At 44.5% G+C, this 18,229-nt stretch overlaps 1 long non-coding RNA gene across 1 annotated transcript in view; it reads left to right on the top strand.

Moving 5' to 3' along the window:
* The window catches only part of LOC138283208 (uncharacterized), a 245,106-nt gene extending 229,443 nt beyond the window's left edge, over positions 1-15,663 (top strand). Inside the window, exon 5 of the long non-coding RNA XR_011201129.1 lies at positions 12,658-15,663. This is a non-coding gene — a long non-coding RNA (uncharacterized lncRNA). The remainder of the gene's footprint in view (positions 1-12,657) is intronic.
* Positions 15,664-18,229: the final 2,566 nt, after the last annotated feature.

Genomic DNA, 18,229 nt, shown 5'->3' with positions numbered 1-18,229 from the left:
AATTGCACATTTGCCCACTTCACCCCTCATGCATCCTACCCCGGCAAGAAAGGGAGACCATAGTGCAGAGCATAACTTACAACAATGGTTGTGCAAAGTTAATGCGCATTTAGTTTTTTTTATAACAATCTCTGCCAAATTAATTCTACTTATATGAACTTGTACTGAGTCCTGAGACTTGAGGGATTCATATAACCTTATAGCTCACCGTAGCGGGCTATATTGGCTGTTAAAGGTCCGCTCCAGAGTTAAAGGCCTGAGCCTTTAATGGCCAGATTAGCCAAACTACAGCAGGCCATAAGGCAATTAGAACATTCTGCCCCTAGAGGGCAACATTTTCTAATTAGTAAAACAAAGGCCCCCACAGAGCCCGAGGGGATTGGAATCCCCTCCCGTCGGGCTCCGTGATGTCTGTGTTCACAGCAACAGATGTAAAAGACACACTTTGGAATGTTGGAGCTCAAAGCTTATACCAGCCTTCAGAAGCCCAGAGCTACTTCATTGTCTCCAATGGAGTGCTCAACATTCCAATGTTCTAATTATGCTTACTTATGAAATAAATCTACACTATGTTGCTAGTTGCTTTTATATCGTGATGGTCTCTGTCTTGGATTTTCCACTCACTTTGTGTTTTCCTTTAGTGTAATTGCCTGTGAAGCAGAATGATAATCCTTTGGCTGGTACCAGCACATTCAGATTAAAAAGAACTTTGTTTTTTCTGTGTCTATGATGTCCTGCCTGTTAGCAGCCGCCCACTCACAACCAGCGTTGGTAAAGTGAAAGCACTTTAATAACCCTTTGTTAAGGTTTTGGGACTATTGGGGGAGATGGCAGATATTTTTTTCAGATAGGTAAAAATGTAGAATGAGAAGGAGGGATTGTTGCTTTGGCTCTGTGCTGGCAGACACCTTTAGTGATCAATAGTTACAGTGGGCAGGGCAGGGGCTGTAAGTATACAACTATTACTGGTGAGAAGATGGGTGCTGATTAACCTGATAAAGCCATTGAAGTGTAGGATGTGTGTGTAGCTATGGTTAATTTTCCAATGCTGATTGCAGGGGGTGGAGTGCAGGTAGTAAGGTATGTCACCTACCTAATGTGGTAAATCAGCTCAGGTAAGGTGAGAATAAAGAGAGGATGTAGGGGAAGAAAACCTTTGGACAATTTCTTTGTATTGAGGCAGGAGTGGGGCTCAGCCCTTGTTTTCACTACGTTGGTGGAGCTTCCTCTTAAATTAACAGCGATGGTACACTAACTGAAAATGCCTAGTAGTAAATGTTAAAAAAAATAAAGAGACACATATTGAAAATAATTAAGAGTTCTATAATTCAACCTTCAACTCACAACAGCCCAGCCCCCTCTCCTTTAAACCCTAAAACCCTCTCCAATTAACTGTTGTTTCCACCATCACCCCCTCTCAGTAAACCCTAAAAAACTTGTCATCGAATACCTTTACAACGCTCACTACCCACTACAGGCCCAACCTCTCTCGCTAACTCGAATAAAACCCATCCTCAACTGTCCGCACCCTCTCCTCCCGGAACAGGGACTCCATGTCTTCCTGCATCCTTCCTTTTCTTCTTTTCCTTGTCTCCTGTTGCGGGTCTTTGATGGGATCCAATCCTTATGAAGATCATTGGAAGGGGGCTTGCAGGAAACGGGAGATTGCTCTCTCTTTTCCTTACCAGAGGTTGTGAAAGTGATGAGTCCAAAGGAAGACCTGCCGCTGTGTGCGGGAGACCGCCAATGGTGTGTCGCACCCTCACCACTAGAGCTTCCCCTTCTCCAGTGTGTACCTTTTCCCTGGCTTGCTACCTGCTGCTTGCATGAAGGGGGAGTGGCGCGGAGCAAAAAATATAGTCATGTCATCCGATAAAGATTTGGTGTGAAACGTCTTTTAAAGTAGTTGGAGATTGGCTTTTCATAGTGCTACCCTGATAAACAAACCTCTCTCCAGAGTCCCCTCTTAATTAACTAAATTCTGACAAGCAACTCTTTCTTTCCACTGAAAAGTGTTTGCGGCTATTCTTCAGTTGGCCTAGTTTAGATATATTCTGCTTTTATTGGACAGCATCTCAAGTTTCCACTTATACATTGTAGTCCACATAGTATTTCACAGTCTCATGCTATAATCCAGCCAGCGGTTGGATTAAAACTCCTGGAAGTGCAGGTTTCGCACAACTCCTGCAGTGAATGTTGATTCCTCTTTAAGTGTTGCATCCCTTTAGTTACATCTCTACATCAATCATCATATTCATACACTTTATTGACTGTTGATCAAAACTAGTGCTCATAATTAAACCCACATTAAAACAAACCACATTGATTTTACAGAGTAAGATTTACCTGATGGCTCAGCCCTCAGTGGAAAAGCTAAAAAAAGCTAAACAAGAATGAGATTACATCGAGATTCCAGACAGAATGCATTAAAACAGTAAAATGAAAGAAAAAAACAAATTAGAATTTCCCTCAGAGACAGCCTTTATGACTAATCCCTTAAAACCAATGTTTGATCAGCATTTGATAAAACGTTCCCGCACCGTTAATAAATGTTACCATCCTTGTGGTTGGCTGCCTCATATTGCACCATCTATAACACCATCTATAACTCATGGCCTTCGGAATTAGCCAACACCAGATGCACTACTCATGTTTTGTTGACCACTTGGGTGATAGCCCACCTCAGCTCCTGTGTAGATACCAGGGTAAATGTCTTGCGACAAATGGACAAAAGTATGGGCCCATTCTACCATAGACTAGATGTTTGCATATTTTTATGGGCAGGTGTTTGCAATACAGAATTTGGAATCACCAGGAAAAAAAAGATAAAGAAAATCCATGAAGGTAGCTCCTGTTTCTTCAAGTCTAGCTTGTTAATTCCTTAACTGTTCCGCTCCTTGCATCTGTATAGCTGTTGAATAGACACTTACCCCTAAAGTCTGGTGGCACTGAACACACCTGATCCCTGCAGAAATGGCAGATCTACCCAGACATGGACTGGCAGTTTGGGCTGGACTGTTCCCAGGGGGAACAGGGTCAAGAATGATTTGCATATGGGTGGGTCCAAACTGGAATGGCATGGCAAGCAAAAAAGCTGATGGATTAAACCCAGATCTGTGACTGGGGGTAAATGTTTGATTTGCTCTGCATTCCGTCCATCTTCTGTTGTTTTTGCATTTGTTACCCCAAGTGGGAAGGGTATGCCCAGACGTGGGTCTCGTACTTGCTATGCCACCAGATTCAAGCTAGCCTGGCCGATGAAGGGTGATACCCTGAAACCGGTCCCAGGATGCTTGTTTCTTGTTCAGGGCGGACCTGGCCTGGCAGTTTGGGCTGGACTGCTCCCATAGGGAACAGGGTCAAGACTGATTTGCATATGGCTGGGTCCAAACTGGAATGGCATGGCAGGCAAAAATACTGATGGATTAAACCCAGATCTGTGACTGGGGGTGAATGTTTGATTTGCTCTGCATTCCGTCTATCTTCTGTTGTTTTTGCTGTTGTTCCAGCATTTAACTAAAGCACTTCCATTTACCTTCTTCCTCTATCTTAAAACATATACAATTATCATATAAACGTTTATCAAAAATAAACTTTTGGCATTGGAGTGTAATGCTCAAAACAGCATAACAAAAATATCATTTGGGACGGATTGGAGAGTGGAAGGAAAGAGGAAGTCGGGAGTAAAGATGGAGAGGACAAGTGACATAGTAATGGTCCTCTGTGCCCTAGAGTAAGAAAGGAAAATGGTTGACTGCAATTTCAGTAGGAAAATACAGTAGTTATTAAAGTTGAGTGAGGTCCATAGGTCTCTGGTCCCCTGTTTCACTGCACCCATTGCTCCATTGATAACTAGGCCTCAGGAGAGAAAGCAGATGGGGCAGAAAAAGAGAAGCGAAAGGAATACAACAGACAAAAGGAAGAAAGAGAAGGGATCACAAAGAAATAAAAGAAAGAAAGGAAAGAGAACGAGAAAATGAAAACACAACTAAGAGAAGAAAAAGAGAAAACATGTGAGACAAAAAAAAGGGACGGAAGCTAGTGAACGAAAGATAAAGAGGAAAAAATAATGAAAAGTGTGAAAAGAAAGAGAGAAATCAACATTAGAGAAAAAAGAGAGATGGTGAGAGATACGAGCAGCGAAAGAACCACGGCATGTATGTACTGACACATTTCCCACAGACACGGAATGGGAAAATGACTTTGATCCTGCCGGTCCCGACAAGTAGCTTGTGGCTTCCACACATAGACGGGAAAAAGAGGGATTTATAGTAAAATGTGAATTGACAGATAAAGATTAAAAAAAACACTAGCGAAAGGAAGGAAGAAAGAGCTAAAAAAAAAAAGTGAAAGAACGCATACCAAGTCAAAGGAAAGAGTAAATAAAAAAGACAAAGAAAGAATGAAGGGAAGAGAAAAAAATAGTGAAAGAATGAACGCCTAATGAAGAAAAAGGAGATGAACGAAACAAGGAAAGAAATAACCAAGTTTTTGTGATTTTGAAAGAAGGTAGCAAAAAGAAGGGGGAAATAAAAAAATAAAAAAGGAGAGGGGTAGAAATAAACAGTTGAAAGAAAGAGTGAAACTGTTAACGTGGATTTTAAGAGCTGGAAAGAGAAAAGTGGGAGAGAAAAAAATCATTAAGAGTAAACAGAGTAAAGGAAAGAATGAAATGAAATAGATGAAGCAGACCCTCCCAATAAAAGATGGTAACTATGAATACATTTAATTGGCTCCCTCATGTCCTCAAACAGAAGTCAGAATTTGGAACAGAAAGGGGCACTTCAGAACAGCAGGAGATGCATTAGCAGAATTGTATGTGAACCCCAATACAGTAATATTGGGGCACTTCAGATCAGGATTGGGGGTATAGACAGAGCTGTGTCCCGGCCCAGCACTGGAATAACAGAAAGGCAGCGGTTGAGGAATGAGAAACGGAGCGCTGTGTAATTCCTAGTATTGGAATAATGGGCCTCTGCAGGTTAGGGTTGAGGTGCCCTGACAAAGTTGTATGTGGGCTGCAGTACTGGAATAGTAACAGGCACAGTGAGGTATATTCATAGAGCTATGTGTGAAACCTAGTATTGACGTGCCAGTGTTGCCGAGTGTTAGCCTGTAGGTGCCCTGGTGAAGCTGCGAGTGGGGACCAGTATGGGAGTGGCATTGCCTCTGAATAACAGTAGCGAGGAATCCTGAAGGGCATGTATGTGAGAGCTTGGTACTGAGAAGAAAAGTGCACTGAATGTTAAAATTGATGGATTGATGGATTCTGGCAGAGCTGTGGTGGTTCCCATGAACAGTGGCTTTGGATGTTAGACTTGAGATGCACTGGCTGAGACGTGTTTTGCTCTTTTGGGTCCATTATTAGCTTGGTAGTGGGACTAAATAGTAGAATTGAGCTGCTGTAATGGAACTGTATGTGAAAGGGGTCCCAATATAGGAAGGAATCTCGCCGAGGTAGAACTGAGGGTGCACTGATGGAGCTGCACCCGAGGTCCTAGTATTGAAACAGCAGAGTGTACTGACTGTAAGAACGGAGGTGCTCTGGCAAAAAGTGTGTGTGGGGTTCTAGCACTGGCACGGCTGAGGGCTTGGATTTTGTGAACTGAGGTGCACTGATGAAGGTGCGCCTGAGGTCCCAGTACTAGAACAGCAGCAGATTGTATTGACTGTAAGTACTGAGGTGATCTGGCAGATGGTGTGTGTGGGGTTCGGGCAATGGCACAGCTGAGTGGCTTATAGTGTGTGAACTGAGGTGCACTGATGGAGCTGTGCCCGAGGTCCCAGTACTGGAACAGCAGTGTGTACTCACTGTAAGAACTAAGGTGCTCTGGCAGACTGCGTGTGTGGGGTTGTGGCACACACACATGGCTGAGGCGCTTGGAGTGTGTGAACTGACTTGCACTGATGGAGCTGCACCCAAAGTCACAGTACTGGAACAGCAGTGTGTACTGGCTGTAGGAACTGAGGTGCTCTGGCAGATAGCATGTGTGGGGTTGTGACAAGAGAACAGCTGAGTGGCTTGGAGTGTGTGAAATGAGGTAAACTGGTGGATCTGAACCAGAGGTCCCAGTACTGGAGCAGCAGAGTGTACTGACTGCAAGAACTGTCATACTCTGGCAGACAGCGGGTGTGGGGTTCCTGGCACGGCTGAGGGCTCGGAGTGTGTGAACTGAAGTGCACTGATGGAGCTGATGGAGCTGCGCCTGAGGTCCCAATACTCAAACAGTAGTGCGTACTGACTGCAAGAACTGAGGTGCTCTGGCAGACAGCATGTGTGGGATTCCTGGCAATGGCACAGCTGAGGGCTTGGAGTGTGTTAACTGCGGTGCACTGATGCAGCTGCGCCCGAGGTCCCAGTAGTGGAGCAGCAGAGTGTACTGACTGCAAGAACTGAGATGCTCTGGCAGACAGCGTGTGTGGGGTTCCTGGCACTGGCACAGCTGAGGGCTTGTAATGTATGAGCTGAGGTGTACTGATGGAGCTGAGAACTGGGCACTGTCTCTAAGGATTGCGGAGCCCTGGACGAGCTGGGTGCCTAGGCGATAAGCAATTACAAGCGATTGTCTGCCCTTCTTCTCAGCACACAGGCAAGGCACACTTAGTAAAGAAAATCCAAGCCAAGGAAGGGCGGGGACCAGGCAGGTGAGAGAGGGTGCAGAGAGCCCACAAAGACCAAATGTGACCAAGATAATAGCCTGATTTATAGCCTTGTTTACCGCTAAGCTCAGAAAACGAATGCTCTGCAAACGAAAAGGGATGCTTCCCTGGACAGAAGCAGGAAACAAAGTAAAAAATAAATAAAAAAAAAGTCCTACAGACCAGATAAACAGCACAAAGCGTAATTATACAGTAGTTGGTCCCTGCTCCCACACAGAAGAAAGAGGGACAAAGATGCATGACTGACCACTAGCAAGCAAGGATTTTTAAATGACACTGAAACAAGTATACAAGAGGTTGTACACTTACGCCTGATCTAAAAACACAACTGCCAATACACTGTAATTAGTTCGTTTAGTCCCATATGTACTTAGCATTGTAGTTGCTCAGTGGCTCCGGTAGTTTCCCATAGTAGCCGCTTTGACATATAGTCCAACAGACACCATGCTTTCTTTGGGATCTCCCTCCTAATTAGTGTTCATTGTGCAGTGGCATCATTTCTGGCTGGAAGCCCATGCACTCTCATTACAGCAGAGATCTTCCCATGATCCACTGAGTTATGAATTCACTCTTCACACTTTACATACATCAGTCATGATCTCGGCCTTAATTCTGTGGATGTTAAAGTTGCTCACATTCCTTAGTTACACAAATTATGCTCGGGTCCAGTTACTAATGCAGGTGTTTAAACAGCATAAAAAACTAATGGTAAGGGAGAATGTGTGTTATTTTGCCAACAGAATGGAAACTTCTCCCTTCTCACGAAATAATTTTGAGATTTGAAGTTCTGACTGCACTAAACGGAAGCACACTGGGAGACAAAAGCTCTGTGGAGTGATTGTGAAACTTCCACTGTTCCATAGTAATGTCAAAAGAAAACTTACTGTGTGTGCCTGTTTGTGGTACTTCCCAGTGAGACAAGGGTAGACATAAAAGTGCATTCTGTCCCCCTTTATCTAATTTTGAACCAATCTCTAAAGTGTAGGTGGAAGTTCCTTTCTCCAGTAACATGTCAAGAGCCAACAACACACCAAGTAGTTGTAACGAAAGTAAATGTTTTTTTAACCTTTCCCCGCAGTGTTTTAGTCCTATGCTCTTTGAAGACAGCAATCGTTGTTAGATCAATGAAGAAAGCTACAATGGATCAAGCTGAAACATTAAACTCCCTTTCACTAGCGAACTCCTCGTTCTGGTGCTGTAGGTTTTTATTTTGCAGGTTTTCACAGCGCAAACCTGTCTCTAGGGATGTGCAGCGCTTTACAATAGACCCAGACTACATCACTCATATTTTTTAGGTATAGGTAGATTAAGTGATTTATCCAGGACAACAGGATGTTGAGACAATGCAGAGATTCTAACCTGGCCCTCTATGTCCAAACTCGAAACTTCAGAAATTAGACCCTGGAAGTTGCTAAACAAATGGGACCTTCTACTGACAGCCAACTTGGTCCTTAATCGTGTCCAACCTGAATCTTACACTTTCATAAGCACTGAGTCACTTAGCCATTTAGGATGCTAGTGATGTTTTAGGCAGAAGGAGGCTGCTGCTGCTGAGGTTTAGAGAAGCTAACAATTATTTAAATCCAGAACTATGCTTCATTCTAGTCGTCCAGTCAAACACTCTCCTGTGGAAATACTTGTGGGGCTGTACTTTCTCCTCATTTTTATTTCGAGCCTAGGAGGATGTGCAAGCTAACTGATTGCAAAAGATCTGTTGTGGGCTTACCAGGAACGTAAGGGTCTACAGTTCACCCATTGCTTACCATTGATTGGTTTTATTCTTACCCTCCTTGCTTCTTATTTGATGGCTTTCCTTGTCCAAGCCTTTCAATCTGCTGTTTGCTCCCCCCCAACAAGCATACACTCCTTTGATGGGCTGGCTTCTAGCCTTCCATTGCTCACTGTTACAAAACTTGCATCTTTTTGCTTACGCACTTCACGGGAATGCATGTGTGTTCCAGCTCTCCCTCATGTGGTTCTCCCCCTGCAAATACATGTGCCTAGTGCTCCATATTGCGCTCTCCCTCATGTTGCAAGCTCTCTCATTGCATGCTTTTCCTCCCACAAAGCTCCCTGCCTCCCCCATGCTCTCTAGTTTACTCTCTCAGGTGCTTCTCTCTCAGCCCTGTGTTGCTCTCCCCATGTTCAGCTTTTCTTATGCTCCCATCCATTTTTTGGGGATGGGGAGGACCAGGCAGCAAATTGCTGCCAGCCCCTTTTTTTAATTCACCAATCCATCACAATTTCCTAAATAAACAAAATATGTTTAAACCATTTTGTAGGCCCATATGCACAATGATACATGCATGCATACACTTCGTCCTGCAGCTGCTGCAGTGATGTCATTGCAGCTTTTTTTTTGCTTTTCTTAACTTTTCACCATGCTGCATAGCTTCTTGCCAAGGCCTTACAGCTTCAGCAACAGGCGTTGGCAACACCAATAGTTCCCAAAGGCAAGACCTTATGGCTTTCACCAATGCTTGTTGTTTATCTTGAGCCACTGTTAAAACTTATACAGTCATTCAGAATCATTTTTTTTTAAAGGAGGATGAATTAATGCTACTATTTTGAAATATCCTTCCATGCTGCCGAGAACACCAATGGCAAATGCAAAAAGAACAAGTGATGGACGGAATGCTGAACACCAGTGGCTCCTCAAATTGTTTTTAGTCTGCCACTGTATGTACAATAACTACCTTAAAATTGTCTGACAATAGGGATCCTGATTGCAACCACACATCACAGCCCTTGTGTGGGCACCTGCAGCAAGAGGAACAGTAAGCCATTTAACACATCTGGATGCATTGTGGTCGCTGATCTCTACCAAGAATCCAAGTGACCTAGGGCAGTAGTTCCCAACCTGTGGTACAGGGACACCTGGGGGTCCACGAAGCCCCCTCAGGGTGTCAGCGACTGCTTAGAAAATTAAATAATATGAACAGATTAGGTCCCCAGCTTTCAGTAATGACTCATTGGGGGGCAGAGGGTGGATTAGAATAATGATTCATTGGGGTTCCCCGGGTTCCAGTAATGATAAAGTGGGGGTCCACAGAAGTCAAAAGGTTGGGAACCACTGATCTAGGGAGATAGAAGACAGATTGTTCCATCTACAACTACTAAGGAAAGTGTTCCCTCTTTAAAGCTTTTCTTGTTAGGTCAGAGAGATCAATGTTTTTATGTTGTCCACGGTAGACTATTTCAACAACTTCCAACTAGGTGTTCCAAAATTTCTTTGACATGAGAGCACTGGTGGCCCTTTTCGAGGCACGCACAAAGTAAGACGGGTGCCAGTGCATTGTTTTTCTTTTCACACTGTCTCTACTGCTCACATTGTTCTGTGAAATAGTAGGGTTTTAGAATTCCCCTTTTCCACAAGGAGTGTTAATGTTCGCCCATTAGCAGTGAGATGTTCCCATTTGCATTTGGAAGGCTAACTCTGACTTCTCATCCACTGAACTGTTCAGCCTCAAGGAAAAAGGAAGAAAGTCAGGAATCAATTTTGTTTGCATTTCACTACTCTGCCAAGTGCACTATAACACATCAGCCATTCCTTGCTTTCAGCCAACAGCATGTTGCACTGGACCTTAACACTTATTTATGGATTTAAAGCCCAGGCTACATCGTAATATTGGCTAAAATGACAGAACAGGCCGAGGATGTATATAACATGAAGCCACTTGTCAGGTATGTTTTAAAATGTTACAAAGTCACCTAGTCCGTTTCAAATTTTGCTTATGCCATACATAAAACCAAAAAGAAAATTCCGCTCAGATATTTTGGATGGAGTAATCCGATCCTTTATGATGAGCCTACAGCCGTTGAGGAGTTCATAAAGACAACACCCACCTGATGGGTGTCATGCCATGTGACATCCACTTGTCCTGATGAAGACCCATGTGAAAGATTTTGAGTAACCACATGTTACTAAGTTGAAACATAGACGATCTAGTCCCTGGCCTGTACTGCACCCTCATCCTCAAATAGGACAAGAATAAGTAGAACTTTATCCTTACTTGAGGGATACAGACTTTGACGTTAAGTCCACAGGCCTTGTGCAGCTGCTTGTTTCCACCGCAGTTCACATCCAATTTAGATTTGTAAATACTTGTCACTTCGCACATTGCACACGCACCTTTTTCACATTTTTTATCACTCAATGGAGCAACCGTTAACATGATCTAAGTATTCCTCATGTTATACAAGCTCGGTAAACAAAAGATATTCCAAATTTTGTTCTGGTGATGTATTTCTTCCTCTCATTTTTTCCACAGGAATTGTTTTGTGCCGATTTATGTCTTGCATGTTGTTTGATTGAATATGTTTTTCTAGTTAAGATTGTTGTCTCGACAGGACCTTTTGTTGATTATACTAAACTATACCCAGTTCCTGCGGTCCATTGGGTTACCCCATTGTTGTGTAGCGGTGAGTTACAGTACGAGTCAGCAAAATTTCAGCTGAATGAGGGACTAACACAATAAGTTTATAACCCATCAAAAGCCCTTCACTCTGCTGAATGGCAAGACAGGTCAAAGCAAAGCTCCTCGAAGAGCAGTGGCTACAGAACCTAATGTAGCAGAAAAGTAAGCAGCTGGCTGCTTTGCCCCTCCATGCTGCTGCTTGAGTACTGAAAGTGAGCACCTACCTCTTTCAACAAAATAAATACACATATTTTTCATAATTAGGCATTCCAAAAGCGAGTGAAATACAGAGAATATGTATGAGGCCCAGGAGGCATTCCTTCATGTATTATCCCAAGGCACCGGATCACTCAGTACTGTGAGTAAGCCTTTGTAATGGCATTGCAATAAGGGAAAATTTTGGAATCCACTGACAATAGCCAAACATTCCCAAAAACGATCTCATATCTTTCTGTATCATTGGTGGGTTCATTTTCAGAAACACAGAAATGTGTTCTGGAGACATCTTTCTCATGCCTTTTTAGGGTTAAGTGCACGCAAGCACTCTGGCCCCTTTTGTAATCTCTCTGTGGGCTTTTAGCCATGCCCATCAGTTTGGTTGGTTTGTGGGCTTGCCTTTTAAAATTTGCTTGATTTCATTAGTGAAAGGCATGCATACGTCATGCCTTTTCTGGTGTTTATCCCTCCTCTACAGCACCGGTAAACTACTGAAAATACAAGGCTCAGGGGGTCATTACGAGATTGGTGGGCGGCGGTCGGTAACCGCTGTGCGGCCGCCAATGCGGCCGCACTCCAGCGGACCCTATTACGACATCCCCGCTGGGCCGGCGGGGATGAGGCCGCAACATAGGAGCCGGCTCCTAATGGAGCCGGCGGTGTTGCGGCCGTGCGACGGGTGCAGTAGCACCCGTCGCGCTTTTCACTGTCTGCTATGCAGACAGTGAAAAGCTGGCCGGGGCCCTGTTAGGGGGCCCCAGGACACCCCTTACCGCCAGCCTCTTCCTGGCGGTGCAAACCGCCAGAAACAGGCTGGCGGTAGGGGAGTCATAATCCCCAGGGCGGCGCTGTCGTAATAAGGGTCTCCGTACCGCCAGCCTGTTGGCGGTACGGACGCCACGGAGACCGCCAGGGTCGTAATGACCCCCTCAGTGTTTTCCAAATGGCTTCTGCACTATTTCTTTTTAATTCCTACACAGCGCGATCTCGCTGCGTAGTAGTCGACCGCTTTGCATGACATCGACCCTGTTACATGGATAATTCGACTTTTGCTGGTTTAGTGGATTATCCTACTTTTGCTGGTTACCTGGGTAATTACACTTTTGCAGATACATATCACTGCGAGCAAACTTCTGTTTCCTTTTCTGTCTCCTTCACACTCATGGTGACCCTCGGCTCGCATATGTGAAACTGTTTTACTTTTCATTATCAGTTTATGTGGCAAGAAAAGTCCTGTTAGGAGTTCACAACACTAATAGCTCTAACTCGAGCAAATGTTATACCTATTGCATTGCAAGTGTTTGTTTAATTTTTTGACTCAAATAAATAACTTCTTTCTGCAAATATTTTATTGTTTCTCCAGGACACTTTATGGCCATTTCTGAAAGATGGTTCAACAACGCTGTTGTATCAAGTTTACAAACCTATTTTGTTTGGCTGTGACCGTGAGGTTGTCAAGGTATTCCACCAGCACTGAATTACAGACCAGATGCAAACTATCTAAATATTTCTTCAAAGTTCGGGAGAAAATTGACAGACTTTCTGTATGGTCCTGTGAGATTCTACATCCAGACTATTACCCTGTTTAAACATTTGAAAGCAGAGGCATGGCTTGGACGTGATCCAAAAAAGCCACGAGGCACTGAGGCTCCGGTGAAACCCTTGTGCAGGGCTCCGTGGATGTCTCTCCCGATGCTATAAGCAGACTGGCGGTGGCAGAGCTACACGTTGAGGAGTCTAAGGTGCGCAGGAGCCTTTGAGAGGCTTGTCTGTGGAGAAAGTAGTTTGCAGCCGGTAGATATCCAAAATGATAACAATGTTGGGAAGCAGAGTAGCAAAGGCTGCTTCAAGCAGTGAGAAGGTGGAAACATGGCAGCATTAGGAAGAAGGTGAGAGAAGGAGCCTTCATGTGACACCACCCGAGTAGGTGCACCCAAATATTACGTTATAAGTATCAAGCTTGAACTGGAGAGGCCTTGTGTGGGTGCTGGAGTTAGTCCCTGCACTCAGGCCAGCTATTATTGAGAGGCATTTGGAAGGTGAATGTCACCAAAAAGATCAGCTCAGAAATTGTGGCAGGCTACTTTGATTCCTATAGTAGCTCTATTCACAACTTAATGTAAAAATGTCAATGCTCTGCTGTGACTTTGATTCAGTGTGGATGAAAACTGTAGAGAAGGAGGGCAATACACAAAGACTGGAGGAAAAACAACAAAGAACTGAAAGATCAGGACCCAGGCAGAATTGTCACAACTCAAACTAGAGATTCAGGAAAACTGCATGAGAAGAAACATCATCCAAATTTGGGATCCACAGGAAGACACAGAAGAAACATATCTTCATCGTTTTATGACAAGGTTCTTCACTGCACTACTCCAGGTTGACCAGGTGACGGTAACATTTGATAGAGTCTAAAGAGAGTGGCACGAGAGCCACACACAGACCCAGGGATGTCCTGGTGAAATTCCATGATCTCCAGGCAACAGAAGGTGTACTTGCAGCAGCAAAGAGGAGCAACACCATCAAGTTTAATGGCCATGATTGCTCTCTATTTGATGATTTATCGCCCACCACCCTAACCCGCCAGCAACAATTCAGGCCTATTACAGACACTTTTTGCAAGGAGAAAATGATAATGGTTGCTTTACCCATTTGGGAATGCTTTTGTTTATAAAACTAAATTTCACCAACTTTCTAGACCATCAGATATTATGAGTCTGCAACTTGAGGTGACATCTGAGAGCCTCAAGGCTGTTGGCTTGAGAGAGGGGGGTAGGCCGTCAGCCCCAGGTGGGGTACAGTGGACCTAGACCTCAGCAGATTTAAGGCCCACGAAATATTGCCAAAGTTTAACCTCTCATATGCTAGTTCTAGACCAGCCTAGCAACTTGCTGGGTTATCCCCTTCTAATGGCAGATACTGTCACTGTGGTGATTAATAAAAATATCTGGGACTTTATATTATGCAGGGGTATTGTGAAGTGCTTCCTGATTAGCTGAGAGGATATGCGCGATTGGACTCTGCCCACTTGGTCCATTGGATGATGCTTTTTATGGGGCTTTGCTGTATGAAGTACATAGGAGGAGTGTTTGATGGGGTGGTGGCAGTGGGGGGACCAGGCCCAATCTTCTCGCTTGGATTTGGACCATGCTGTGATAGTACACAGCCTGACTACTAACTGGTTCCTAGAGAGTATTTCATGGGGGGTAACTCATCCAAACACCACTACTGCCACTATATTGGTTTTGTTTTTTTCATTCTTTCTTTCTTTTCAATAGTTGAAATGTTTTATCCAACAAGGGATTAGTTTTGGATTGGGGTCTGTAAAACATGAAGTTTCCTACAGTACATTGAAATGGTTGTGAGCAACAGCCCTTCTCACTTGATACACACACACAGGGATTTCAGTCTTAAGGAGCGCATTGTCTTCTCCCCTGGACCATATAGATAAAGTTCATACTCTGAATGTTAAACATTTAATATCCCCCAACAAGATGGGCAAATCTGGAAATTCGCCTACGATGAGAGCTTCGACATATTGGTCTTCCGAGAAGCTCACCTTAAAGTATCTGAAGAGAATTCATCATAAACGATAGACTCTCGATATACGATATACTCTCACGTATTACTCTTATTACTCTTACCTTATGTCACCTTGTTCTTGTGGGACACCCTCTCTTGTACTCCATTTGACACACAGAAAGATAAAGGAGTCAGAATTGTGATGGCAGACTATTAATGGTAATGGCCTTGGAGAGCAATCAGCTCACAATAGCGGTGATATAGGCACCAAACACAGGGAAGGATGCCTTTGTTGCAGTTTTGTATCTAATGTAGCGGAGTTGGAAGAGTGGGACAGTCTTCTGATGGGAGGCTTTAATATAGTGTGCAACCCACAGATTGACAGATTGGGTAAAGTGGCTTAACACATGGGGGCTTTAATAGAGTTCCCTAAAAGACCTAGACCTTCATGACATATGGAGAAAGCAACACAAGGACCAAGAATACATTTTCTTCTCATAGGTCCTTAGGATTTATTCTCAATTCCACTATATTATAGCGAGTAGCTCCCCTGTACCTGTGACAACCGCCTCTGAGCTAGGGCAGATCCATTTATCGACCATTGGCCTGTATATGCCCAACTGAATTGGAGGTTGAGACCCTGGAGGATAGGGAGGTGGATACTCCTTCCCTTGCCATAAGTTCATCCTTTTTTGAAAGGTGAGCTGTTGATGCAGATTTAGACTTATTTTGAAGAAATGTGTTGAGTACAACTCTATGGGACACTTTCAAAGCTGTGCCCCAAGGTAATTGTATTGGACTGATGGTGAATATTAGAACAAGAATTGCACCTGGTAGCCTTGATTTATAGAGCACCCTTGTTCATGAGTATGCTTAGAAAGGTCACTCCACTTAGGGGAGAACTGAGCAAGCTAGAAATAAATAAATATTTAACTCTCCTCTGTCTAAATGGAATGCATTATTCTTATAGGAACAAAGAGGGTAATTTACTGGCATAGCAAATCAGGAAAAAACAGGAGAAAGGCTATGTCAGGGAGATCATAGGAGACTCTGGGGTTACATTGACGGTAGAGAGTGATAGATTACAGACATTTTAAAAATGTTATCCCCCCGTATACTCTACGGCACCATCAATCGATCAATCAAACATTTTTAAAGTGCGCTACTCTCACCCGCTAGGGTCTCAAGGCATTGAGGGAGGGGGGGAGGGAAGGACTGCTACTGCTCGAATAACCAGGTCTTGAGGTGTTTCCTGAAGGTCAGGAGGTCCTGGGTCTGATGAAGGTGGGTTGGGAGGGCGTTCCAGGTCTTGGCGGCTAGGTAGGAGAAGGATCTGCTGCCAGTTGTAGTTCGATGGATGCGAGGGACGGCGGCGAGGGCAAGGTTGGAGGAGCAGAGTTGGCAGGTGGGAGTGTGGAAGGTGAGTCGCTCATTGAGGTAGGCCGGGCCTGTGTTGTGAAGAGCTTTGTGAGCATGGATGAGGAGTTTGAAGGTGATCCTCTTGGTAACAGGGAGCCAGTGCAGGTCTCTGAAGTGGGCTGAGATGTGGTAGCGGCATGGGATGTTGAGGATGAGGTGTGCGGAGGCGTACTGTATATGTTGTAGTTTCATCTGGAGCTTGGCTGTGGTTCCTGCGTAGAGCGCGTTGTCGTAGTCCAGTCTGCTGCTGATGAGAGCGTGGGTAACCGTCCTTCTTTTTTCGGTGGGGATCCATCTGAAGATCTTGCAAAGCATGTGGAGGGTGTTAAAGCAGGAAGATGAGACGGCGTTGATTTGCTGGGTCATGGTGAGCGATGAGTCTAGGATGAAGGCTTAATTGTGTGCGTGGGTGGTGGGTGTTGGTGCGGTTCCTAGGGTGGCTGACCACCTGGAGTTGCCCTATGCAGAGCGGTTGGAGCCGAGGATGAGGATCTCTGTCTTGTCCGAGTTAAGTTTGAGGCGGCTATTCTCCATCCAAGTGGCGATGGCCTGCAGTCCGTCGTGGAGTTTGGTTTTGGTGGTGGCGGGGTCCTTGGTGAGTGAGAGGATCAGCTGGGTATCGTCGGCATAGGAGACGATGTTAAGGTTGTGGGATCGGACGATGTTGGTGAGCGGTGCCATTTAGATGTTAAAAAGAGTTGGGCTGAGAGAAGATCCTTGGGGAATGCCGTAGATGGTTTTGGTGGCCACCGACAGGAAGGGAGGAAGGCGGACTCTCTGCGTTCGGCCGGAGAGGAAGGATGTGATCCAGTCAAGAGCTTTGTGGCAGATCCCTGCATCATAGAGGTGAGTGCAGAGGGTGTGGTGGCCGACGGTGTCAAAAGCAGCCGAGAGGTCCAAGAGGATGAGGGCCACGGTTTCGCCTTTGTCAAGCATGGTCCTGATGTCGTTGGTTGTGGCGATGAGGGCGGTCTCGGTGCTGTGGTTCCTACGGAATCCTGATTGGGAGATGTCCAGCGTGATGTTGTCTTCCAGGAAGGGGGTCAGTGGGCCGTTGACGATCTTCTCGATGACCTTCGCTGGGAAGGGGAGGAGGGAGATGGGTCGGTAATTTTTTAGGTCTTCGGGGTCCGCTTTGGGTTTCTTTAGAAGGCATTGACCATCATCCATGCCTATCCAATGAGACTATTTAGGAATGTTATTTACGTGCACTTGTACTGCCAGACCAAAGAGACGTCCTTGAATCACCCATAAGTGTAGAAGACAGTCAAATATCATTAAAAACCCTGACGACAAATAAAGCACCTGGACGTGATGGGTATATGGAAGAGTTTTATAAAAACGTTTTCCTCACTGCTCATCAATGTCAATTCAGCTCAATGCCAGGGGTAGCGGCAATGACATCACATGCCTTTTGACTTCCACTGTCAGTCACACACACACATACTTACACACACACACACACAAATTTACACTCACATACACTCACTTAAACACACTCACCCACAGGCACGAACACCAGATACATTTAAAAGCATGTTTTACTTACCTCAGCTGTCATGGAAAGGGCATAATCTAGCTACTTGTACTCCATTTTTATTACTCTAATAGTGGTGAATAATATATTTTTATTCACTATATAGTAATAAAAAATTAACAGAAAACAAAGAGAGTGGAAACCCCAACTGACATCCATAAGGACGAGCTGCCACGGATCCAAAAATGTGCGCATTTTATCAGGCCAGTAGCACTTCTGAATTTAGAAGTTAAAAAATATCCTAAAATATTGGCAACTTGGCTGGATGATATTCTCCCAGAATTAACATGCACCGATCAAACAGGGTTTAGCCAAAAACACCAAACTCATGATAATCGATGCCGAGTGATAAATCTACTTAAATAAGCCCAGAAATAAGTGATCCAGGTAGTCCTTGTGACCTTTGATGCTGAGAAAGCTTTTGATAAGATAGACTGGGCCTTTCTCGCACAAACGT

Source organism: Pleurodeles waltl, chromosome 3_1 (assembly GCF_031143425.1).
Source record: "Pleurodeles waltl isolate 20211129_DDA chromosome 3_1, aPleWal1.hap1.20221129, whole genome shotgun sequence".
In the NCBI taxonomy this organism is placed as follows: Eukaryota; Metazoa; Chordata; class Amphibia; order Caudata; family Salamandridae; genus Pleurodeles; species Pleurodeles waltl.
This window is presented reverse-complemented; position numbering and strand designations above follow the sequence as displayed.